Source organism: Microcaecilia unicolor, chromosome 9 (assembly GCF_901765095.1).
Source record: "Microcaecilia unicolor chromosome 9, aMicUni1.1, whole genome shotgun sequence".
In the NCBI taxonomy this organism is placed as follows: domain Eukaryota; kingdom Metazoa; phylum Chordata; class Amphibia; order Gymnophiona; family Siphonopidae; genus Microcaecilia; species Microcaecilia unicolor.
Window position 1 is genome coordinate 47,243,480 of NC_044039.1, and position 11,419 is coordinate 47,254,898.

An 11,419-nucleotide genomic window follows, 5' to 3' on the forward strand; every position below is an offset into this window, starting at 1 on the left:
ATCTCATTGCTTCTTCCCCCATCGTACTTCATCTTATAGGTGGTGTATTTTACACTTTATCTGGACTATCACTGAGTGTAAAGGCAGCTGCCTTGGCAATTTATCAGCATGCAGCTTGCATAACCCTTCCTGCTTTCTTTGTAATGCCTCAGCAGCCTGATTTGTCTTGAGGTACTTTAATAACTTATTGTATCAGCTCTACCTATGGTTCAAATCAGTTTTGTTTAATCCATGTTTGTCACAAATTCATACATCTAAAATTATGTTTACAATAAAAATACTGCCAATGGTGGGGGGGGGGGGGGGGGGGGGGGAGGCTGGCTTCCTATAGGGGTTGTGCAGTCCTTCTGACATCAAAGGGTCAGATATTTATTAATCATTTTTTTACATTTAAACAAAAAATAGCAGAAAACCCTCAGTACATTTCACTGTTAGAAATATATTATGATATACTAATATGAGAAATTCAGCCAGCCATCGGTGTTAATGATTGAATTTGATGAACTCAATATTGCTCAGTCATAATTATAAAATATTCCAAACCATAATAGGAGACATGAATACAGCAGCCAACAGCGCAGTTGTTAGAAATGAAAGCTTTCATAAACAGTGCCCTCGTGGGATTTGAAATTTCCAGCCGAGGCTCCTATATTCCGTGCAGCTGCTGTCCAGATCTGTTGGCAGTAAGGAGACAGTATTCATCATTTAATCACGAAGAGTAGAGAATATATGGCAATAGCTTTGAAGATGCATTATCAAAACTAGAAGAGGAAACTGTAGAAAACTGGACTTGCTGTGTTTAGATGCTATAATATCCACAGAACTATGCCATTTCCCTGTGTTTTGCTTGGTTCACCCATGGAGTTAAGCTAAAACCCTACTGAGAGTTTATATCATCCCTCATCCTTAATGAGATGGAGTATCCCTGAGCCACTGTGGTGAAGGAGGAGACCATACCTTTTTAATTTCTGGCTCTTGTGGGTGGGGAGAAGACTTACTTGAAGGCTGTACTCTTGTGGATACTTTAAATAATGACCAGGATCTCATTTTCTCCTGTCTCTTTCCAGTAACCCATACGAGTCACAGTACAGTCTGAATGTTGGCTGTATATATAAAAATATTAATGTAAATATTCAACCAGCATTGTGATCATACTAAGTTAAGCTCTTGCACCAGCACAATCATGGCTTTCATTGGTATTTTTGCTGGTGTATTTAACTCATTTTAAAAATAATATGCTTTGTGCATTACTTATTTCTGGACATTAAAGCATAACAACAACAAAACAAAAACCACACAAGCTAAAAAAAACACACACACACACACAAGCTCAATATTCAGCCATAAGGTAAATGTATAATTTGAAACTTCCATGTAGATGGCACCATTGGATATATGTATGTCGGCCGATATTCAACACTATTTAACCGGCCAGAAACGACTACTGAACAGTTAAATAGTATTTTGGCGCCTTACCGCTAATACTCAGCATGCGATAACTGATTATTATTTATTATTTATTTATTTATTGCATTTGTATCCCACATTATCCCACCTATTTGCAGGCTCGATGTGGCTTACATAGTTTTGTTAACATTGTCATTGCAAGGTGACAGTTACATTTGATATTGTGCAGAGGTTTAATAAGGGTAGAAAGAGGAAGGAAAGGATTGATTAAGGTAGTTATATTAGGTGAGCTATCTTGACTGAGTGGGTTGTCGGGTGAATTGGTGTGGCTATTAGTTCTCATTGTATGCCTTGCTGAAGAGATATGTCTTCAGAGATTTGCGAAAGATATTTGTTTCGTCGATAGTTCTCAGGTCTGTAGGCAGTGCATTCCACAATTGCGTGCCCAGGTACGAGAATGTGGTACCATGTATCTGCTTGTACTTTAGTCCTTTACAGCTGGGGAAGTGCAGGTCGAGAAATTTGCGGGATGATCTTGTGGCGTTTCTTGGAGGTAAGTCTGCAAGGTTTAGCATGTAGGTTGGGGCGTCTGCGTAAATGATTTTGTGAACAATCGTGCAGATTTTGAACGTAATGCGTTCCCTAAGTGGGAGCCAGTGGAGCCTCTCTCTTAAGGGTTTTGCACTTTCATATTTAGTTTTTCTAAATATGAGTCTGGCGGCAGTATTCTGGGCAGTTTGTAGATTTTTGATAGTCTGTTCTTTGCAGCCCGCGAATAATGCGTTGTAGTAGTCCAGATGACTTATTACCATTGACTGTACCAGGGTACGGAAGATGTATCTCGGGAAGAAAGGTTTTACTCTTTTAAGTTTCCACATGGAGTAGAACATCTTTTTCGTCGTGTTTTTCACGTGGTCATCGAGAGTGAGGTTTCGATCAATGGTGACTCCAAGAATTTTCAAGTTTTTTGAGACAAGGAGAGAACAGTATGTGTGGTTATGGTAGAGAAGTGTTTTATGTTATGTTGTGAGGTGAGTACAAGACATTGTGTTTTTTCTGCATTAAGTTTTAGTTGGAATGCATCTGCCCAGGTGTGCATTATTTGGAGGCTTTGGTTGATCTCGTTGGTGATTTCATTTAGATCATGTTTGAACGGGATGTAGATTGTGACGTCATCTGCATAAATGTAGGGGTTGAGGTCTTGATTGGCTAGCAGTTTGGCCAAAGGTATCATCATCAGGTTGAATAAGGTTGGCGAGAGGGAGGGGGGATCCTTGGGGAACTCCACATTCAGGTGTCCATGGGAGTGATCTATCCGCGTTCGTTATTACTTGGTATGATCTTGTGGTCAGGAATCCTTTGAACCATTTGAGAACTGTGCCTCCTATTCCGAAGTATTCTAGTATATGTAATAGTATTTCATGATTAACCATGTCATCTCTGCTGAATATTGCCATCTAGCACCGAAAAGATAACCAGTTATATTGTGTGATAACCAGCAATATTCAGCACTGGTCGGCTAAGTTTAGCAGCCAAATTGGACTGCCTAAATAGCAGTCCTATCTTTAGCTGCTATACACGTAACCAGTCAGTGCTGAATATTGAAAAAAGAATGGATATTCAATGCTGGTAGCGGCAATCGCATGAGAACATAAGAGTAGCCATACTGGGTCAGACCAATGGTCCATCTAGCCCAGTATCCTGTTTTCCAAACAGTGGCAATGCCAGGTCACAAGAGCCTGGCAGAAACCCAAATCGCGGCACTTTGGCGAGCTGCCTCCCTTGAGCTGAATATCGGCCTTATTTAACTTGGAATGCCAAGTTATGCCTGTAATTGTGCCAGCCGCTTATAAATATATATAGAGAGGGTAATTCTATAACTGTGTGTCTAGCCCTCACTATGACGGAAAGTAGGTGCATGCCTTCTTTTGTAGAATACTAGTTTAACTGGATATATATGTACGTATCGACAAAGAAAATAGAAAAACAGGAACCATTGCAATCACACAGATATGCCAAACACAGCGAAGGTGACAACAAAGTAGAAGCCAGATGATGTCCAAAATATAAGAAGTTTATTAAAATGTCCAATGACTCTTATTAAAACATCCAATGATTGAACACGAGCCATGATTTGGCCACAAAGGCCTACCTCAGGAGTCTAACGGTAACCATAACAACAAACTAATGTCAATAAATAAGTCATGTTAGATGAGTAAAGATAACACAGTCAAAACACATATATACATTCATTATTACGAGAGGGATCATATGTTGATTTTAAATATATAGAATACATCAATACATAAAAATATTACATACATTTATAAGTCATGTAAGTGAAAAAGAGATATAAACAATTTTAAATACAAAAATCTTATGCATGGATAGATTAAAAGTAATTCATACAGAACTTTAAAATCATAACAAATGCTCCTTATTAACAAAAGAATAAAACAATATATATCTCTACAGAAAATCACCATACCTGCTTGATGATTATAAAGAAGGTACTAAAACAAAAAATTATGCCAAAATTATACATATATCCATCAACCGTTGTTCTCTTTTTTATCTGATGGCACTTCTTTCCGCTTAATTGGCTAGCAGTTTGGTCCCGCTTTTATGCTTGTTTTGATTGCTTATAATATATATTATGTTTTCTTGCCAAGGAAACTTTTTAACAAATATAGTAACATAGCAACATAGCAAGTGATGGCAGATAAAGACCTGAATGGGCCACACAATCTGCCCAACAGTCACATTCATTATCAATTCAAGATTTAAATCAACAATGAATGTGATATTATTTACTTGATCATGGTCTTTCTTTGGTGTTTTTGGGACCATGTTTTATGTTTGATACATTAGGTACAGAGGCGTAGCTAGGTGGGTCGCTAGGGGAGCAGACACTCCCCCAAACGGACTTCCGTTAGCAACAACACCTATTTTTTGTACAATCTGTCGCATTTAAATTAAGCGCCGGTGCTGTCGGCAGTCCACTCTTCTCCCGCGCCCTCAACCTGTCTATGCTTCCGATTAGGTAGTAACTTTTAATTCAGGCTGTATTTTTATTTCTATTAAGTCCTTCTGAAATCTGTAGGTTAGTTTTTAAAATACAATCCATTTTCATTAGTCTTTATTCAGTCTGCACACTAGTTTGGGTATAGATTGATTTGATTTTATTTGATTATTTATTTACTTTATGTTTGTGCTAAGAAATTTAAACTCATATTTCTATGATACTTTTATCCTTTAGGTGTGTTATTATCTGTTATTTCATTTAGATAGCTAGCAGGCTAAGAAACATCCCGACAGAAGGTATTTCATATATACTACTACTACTACTACTACTTAACATTTCTAGAGCGCTACTAGGGTTACGCAGCGCTGTACAATTTAAAAAAGAGAGACAGTCCCTGCTCAAAGAGCTTACAATCTAATAGACAAGTGAACGGTCGGTCCGATAGGGGCAGTCAAATTGGGGCAGTCTGGATTCACTGAACGGTAAGGGTTAGGTGCCGAACGCAGCATTGAAGAGGTGGGCCTTAAGCAAAGACTTGAAGACGGGCAGGGAGGGGGCTTGGCGTAAGGGTTCAGGAACATTTCCACTGTTTTTTTTTTTTCGCATTATTGGATATATGCACAATTTTGTCATAATTTTTTTTAGTACCTTCTTTATAGTCATCATGCAGATATAGAGGGGCATAATCGAACGTGAACGCCCATCTCCATGGACGTCTATGTCCGAAAACGGGTATGTGAAAAGGTGGGACAGACCGTATTTTCGAAAAAAATGGGCGTCCATCTTTCGTTTCAAAAATACGGTTTGTACGGACCAAAATGCCATGGATTTAGTCGTTTCTGAGCTGGGCGTTTTTTTTTTTTAGCGATAATGGAAAATAAAAACGCCCAGCTCAGAAACGTTCTAATCCAAGCCATTTGGTCGTGGGAGGGGCCAGGATTCATAGTACACTCGCCCCCCTGACATGCCAGGCCACCAACTGGACACCCTAGAGGTCAGTGCGGTGGACTTCAGACAATGCTCCCACATGCATATCTCCCTTACCACGGGTGCTGAGCCCCCAACCCCCCTCCCCCAAAACCCACTACCCACAAATGTACAACACTACCATAGCTCTTAGGGGTGAAGGGGGCACCTACATGTGGGTACAGTGGGTTTTGGAGGCCTCCCATTTACCAGCACAAGTGTTACAGGTAGGGGAGATGGGCCTAGGTCCACCTGCCTGAAATGCACTGCGGTACCCACTAAAAGTGCTCCAGGAACCGGCATACACGCAGGCCTCTAGGACTTGTTGCTGCTGTATAACCTTGGCACACCAGTTGACACCTGAAGACTAATGTCTCCGAAAACGTCCTTTATTGAAATAAGCACGTTTACTCACAGTTAACTGCAGATCAGAGTCTCCCTGGTACTGAGATTAGCAGTAGGTCAGAGCTGGCAGAATTCTGTACAATGCCCTCTTTCAGCAACATTCAAGGTAAGAACTACGTTCTGTAACGTGGCTAACACGTGAAAGGGATCTAAAACTGGCTTACAAAAATGGCCACTACCTCATGGATTACCGGAAACAAAACAGGGCACACTCTGACCCAGTAAGCAGAGGGAAAAGCACCATGGGAGTAGAGCCTACCAACTACCAACATCGTGAGCATTTAACACAAGCTAGTGGAATCACGGAGCCCAATACCCTACACCCACCACAATGCATTGCTGATGTGAGTCTGCAGTGCGCATAACAGAAAAGCTGTCCCACTCACCCGAGAGCCACATCAGAACCAGGGAAAGGCTGTCAGAGGATAGAACACATTCTGCTGTCATGGAGGTGGGTACGGCATTTGAGGCTGGCATAGAGGCTGGAAAAAAAGTTTTTAAAGTGGGTTTTTTTTGGTGGGAGGGGGTTAGTGACCACTGAGGGAGTCAGGGGAGGTGATCCCCGATTCCCTCCGGTGGTCATGTGGTTAGTTGGGGCACTTTTTTGGGACTTGGACCTGAAAAATAAGGGTCCAAATAAAGCGGACCAAATTCTTGTCAAAAACGTCCTTCTTGTTTCGATTATCAGCTAAAGACGCCCATCTCTCCTTGGCCGATAACTACGCCCCAGTCCCGCCTTCGCCACACCTCTGACACGCCCCCGTCAACTTTGTTCGTTCCTGCGATGGAGTGCAATTGAAGACGACCAAAATCGGCTTTCAATTATACCGATTTGTTCGCCCACGGAAGAAAGATGCCTATCTCTCGATTTAGGTCGAAATATGGGCATCTTTCTCTTTCGAAAATAAGCTGGATAGTGTTTTTCTGTAGAGATGTATATTGTTTCATTCTTTTGTTAATAAGGAGCATTTGTTATGCTTTTAAGGTTTGTATGTATTACTTTTAATCTATCCCTGTTTATTTTTTTTGTATTTAAAGTTGTTTATATCTGTTTTTTACTTTCGTGACTTATAAATGTATGTAATATTTTTATGTATTGATTTATTCTATTTATGTATGTATAACTCGATATATGATCCCTCTCATAATGGATAATGTATGTATATATGTTTTTGACTGTGTTATCTTTACTCATCTGATATGAATTATTTATTGACATCAGTTTGTTGTTATTGTTACTTTTAGACTTCTGAGGAAGGCCTTTGTCGTCAAAACATGGTACGTGTCGAGTCATTGAATGTTTTAATAAGAGCCATTGGATGTTTTAATAAACTTCATATATTTTGGACATCGTCTGGCTTCTACCTTTTTGTCACCTTCGCTGTGTTTGGCATATACACAGTTAGGTGCGAGTACTTAACACCAACCATAGATCTGGTATAAATGCTCATGCCTATATGCAAGAGATACATGCATAACTTTAGTATTCTATAAGTTACACACAAAAAGGTGAGCACCATCCATGCTCTGCCTAGACTCTACACGCATAGGAGTCAACTTTTCAAAATTATTGGGAGTGCTAAGCCCAATGGAAATAACCCCTCCCTGGACACGTACAAGGAATTTTCTCAATATTGGGGGTGCTGAAGCACCCACGGCACCCACAGAGTCGGCTCCAATGTCCACACGTATGCACACCCACCTGTCAAATACATGCTATGTGAGATATACATGTATTTACAGAATGGCGCTTAAGTGGATTTTTGGCATTTATACAAATATATGCCCAAATATGTGCATATATAACAGTATTCAAATCATTTACATGCAAATCTCGCTCATAAATGTTAGCCTCCTCCCCCCCCCCCCCCACACACTATATTGAATTGCTCCCTATGGTGGAATATTGCCATTTAAACATATAAGTGATGGAGTTGATTTTAGAAGGGTTAGATGCCATTGGTACACATTTATTTATTTATTTGTTACATTTGTATCTCACATTTTCCCACCTATTTGTAGGCTCAATGTGGCTTACATAGCTTTTGGTAATGCGTTCCACAGTTGTGTGCTTATGTAGGAAAAATGAGATGCATAAGTTGTTTTGTATTTAAGTCCTTTGCAGCTTGGGTAGTGCAGATTTAGATAAGATTGTGTTGATTCGGATGTATTTCTAATTAGTAAGTTGATCAAGTCTGTCATGTAACTCGGGGCTTCTCCGTAGATGATTTTGTGAACCATGGTGCAGATTTTGAAGGCGATGCGTTCTTTGACTGGGAGCCATCAAATGCTGAATTACATGGGAAATCAGCATATCAATTTTAGATAAGGCAACACTTACATATGGAAGCGGAAACATACAGACATTTGAAGGCAGCATATCAGGGTACAGTTTGGGCAGCAATACATATATACCACCCCTGCTTCTAGTCATGCATACGTCCTGGCTAACTGCTTGTTTGGACTTGAGGTTTGAATGGACATGTGAAGGAGAAGGGCAGGGGCGTAACCAGACAGCAGATTTTGGGTGGGCCTAGTCAAGAAGTGGGTGGGCACCAAGTGTTCCCCCCCCCCCCAATGCGATGAGGCCAGTATCAGCAGCTTAGGAAGCTTAGACTGCTGAAGTGGAAAGCAGTGTTTTCAGCACCATCAGGGGGAAGTCTTTAGCTGGCGAAGCTTGGGATCCCCACTAGCTAGCACTAAATATGTGCTGCTGTTGTGTGGGCCTGAGCCCTAACTGGATGGGCCCAGGCCCACTCAGGCCCACCTGTGGCTACGCCACTGGAGGAGGGGGAGAGTAGAATAGTGCTTACTTGTCAGGAGTTTAAAACCAGTTGTGTTAGAACACAGTTTTGTAATTTGAGTTTGAAACTGATGTTCAAATATGTTCTTGCTGTGTATCATACCCATTGGTGAAATAAAGATATGTATGAAAACCTTGAATACTAAAAGCCTTAGTTTCAGAGCTTGTCTCCTTAGCTGGCTCCCTCAGATGTGCAGTTTTGCAAAATCCTCCGCTTACATGTATAAATAGCACAATTAACACCTAAAAGTGTAAGTAGTGCTACCTACAAATGCAAAGCCTTGAGCAATACCATTCCTGTTCTAAATATTTTCTTTTGTAAAATGCCTTCTTCAAATGTGTGTGCCATTTTTTGGGTGGTGCTTTATGTGCTGATCTCATAAATCATACTCATGCATTGTTTGAACAGCCAGCTAAACCAAGCACACATCTAAAGAAAGAGTCACTTTCTTCACTTTCAACTGCTTATTATCAATAAGTGAAACATATAACTTACTGCATACAGATAGCTGAAATACAAGAGTTCTGTCTAGGAAGGATGGGTCCTTGAAACTGAATACTAATGAGTTGGATGACAGACTGCCAGATTGAAAGAGTGGATATTGAGTCACTGGGAAGATATAGTGGAACTAGAAAAGGAACAGAGAAGGGCAACCAAAATGATTAAGAGGATGGAATAATTCTCATATGAGGAGAGACTAAAAAGATTAGGGCTCTTCAGCTTGGAGAAGAGACTACTGAGGGGAGACATGATAGAGGTCTATACAATCCTGAATGGAGTGGAACAGGTAAACATGAATCAATTGTTTTACTCTTTCAAAAAGTACAAAGACTAGGAAATACTCAATGATGTTACTCAGTAGAACATTCAAAACAAATAAGAGAAAATATTTGACCTATGAAAGCAGAGATAACAAGCCCTACCGGGAAGTTAATGCTAGCTTTAATTATATAATACAAATACAATGAATGTAGAAATGCACACCCAACTGTGGGGGCAGAAAACTATCTGGTTGATACTCAGCCTGTAGAGGTCAGCATTTTTTTAAACACAGACTGCAGTGGGCAGAATTAGCCCCAGATTTTCAATGCCGGGCCATGTTCAGGCACCGGCATTGAATATCCGGGGCTAACGTTGTGCTAGCCATCGGATCTTGTGCAAGTTGTAGCAGTCATTTTGTTGCAACAGCCACGTCGGAGAGGAGGAAGTGGGCATTGCTCCTGCCCTTTGGATCTCACTGGACCACCTGGCATATCTATAGAAACTATTGAAGCGAGTTTCATTAATTGAGTTTCTAGCTCGTTTGACACATTTATCTAGGAAATAGGCCCAGGAAGGCCTACGGGGGTGAACGGCGAGGGCTCAGTCAGCTCTTTTGCACTATGGGAGTGGGAGGGAGGGGGATCATGATCGTGGGGAAGGGAGGGGGTACCAGGTAGGCTGATGCTGCAAGTTGGAAGTTAAAGGGGCACCTGCCAATATTTAGACCTGTGCAAGTTTGGCATTGCGGCTAAATTTAGGACAGCCTTTTTGCTGTTCTAACTTTAACTTTGTACATAACTGGTTTGTGATCTGAATATGGCTGCTAATTGGTTAAGTTCTGACTCCTCCCAGGCTCTGCCTACAAATTGTCTCAGCATTAACTAGACAGTCTCTGGTGATATTCAGTGGCACTGTCCAGTTAAGTGACGCTGAATATCACCACTTAAGCAGTCACAAGCGCTTTAACCAGGCAGGAGCTTCTCCTGTCAAGTTAAATCACACTGAATATCGGGCAGTATATGTATTTTATATAAACTCTAAATTCAGTAAGACGTTTCTAGGGTGATGCATTTGACATATTGCCTTTCTGTCGTACAACCAAAGCAGTTTACATACTATATAAAGGTACTTTCTCTATCCCTAGTGGACTTACAATCTGTTTTTGTACCTGGTGCAATGAAGGGTTAAATGACTTGCCCAGGGTCACAAGGAGCTGAAGTAGGAACTGAACCCAGATTCCATGGTTCTCAGCCCACTGCACTAACCATTAGGCTACTATTCAACTAGGGATCTTTTAAATGTTGTTTTCTGACCTAGACACCCACTTTCTGGGCACATAACTTTAAGCATGTAACAATTTATAAATCCAAAATTATACATTCAATTACCCAGGAATATATTTTTAAAATCTCTTGTAGAAACTGCTTGATGCAGTGAACAGTTTAGGACATCTTCTGAGCCACTCGGCAGGTCCCCCTGCTGAATCCAGTCACCCTTTCTTTGGATTTTCCAGCTCTCTAGTTAATGTAGTTTATTACCTCTGGCGTGCATGGACAAATTTACAATTAAAAATTGGGGCACAATGACATTTAAAACACAAAAAAAGGTTAAAGAGTATTCATCATTTAATCTGTTTGTCCCAGAAGACAAGATGGCCTACAGCACTGCATCGGGTACAGTGAGTAACTCCTATGACCTTACCCAGGCTGTAGTAAAGGCACTTACCAGTAATTTTCAGGAGCTGAAAGAGCAGGTTGTTACAGTACAGCACACTCTGAATGATATCCCAGCACATATGGACATTGTGGAGCTCTGGGTGTCAGGTGTCAAGGAAGACTTAACTTCACTAACACCCTAGGTAACTGCGCTTAATACATTGATACAGTGCCATGCTGACAAGTTGGAAGACCTAGTAAATAGGTCACACAGAAATAATCTGCATTTTATTGGCATCCCTGAATCGATCTCAGAGGCAGCATTGTGTGGTTTGCTAGAGATCTGGTTGCCTGATACTCTGACCCTGGATAACAGCTGTGACCCAAAGGTCATT

At 40.8% G+C, this 11,419-nt stretch overlaps 1 long non-coding RNA gene across 1 annotated transcript; it reads right to left on the bottom strand.

The window, feature by feature from the left end:
• Positions 1-494: 494 nt before the first annotated feature.
• Positions 495-11,177, bottom strand: LOC115477154. Its single transcript, XR_003943284.1, has 3 exons — positions 11,095-11,177; positions 999-1,103; positions 495-674 (listed from the first exon to the last, which is right to left on the bottom strand). It is a non-coding gene; the product is annotated as an uncharacterized LOC115477154 (long non-coding RNA).
• Positions 11,178-11,419: the final 242 nt, after the last annotated feature.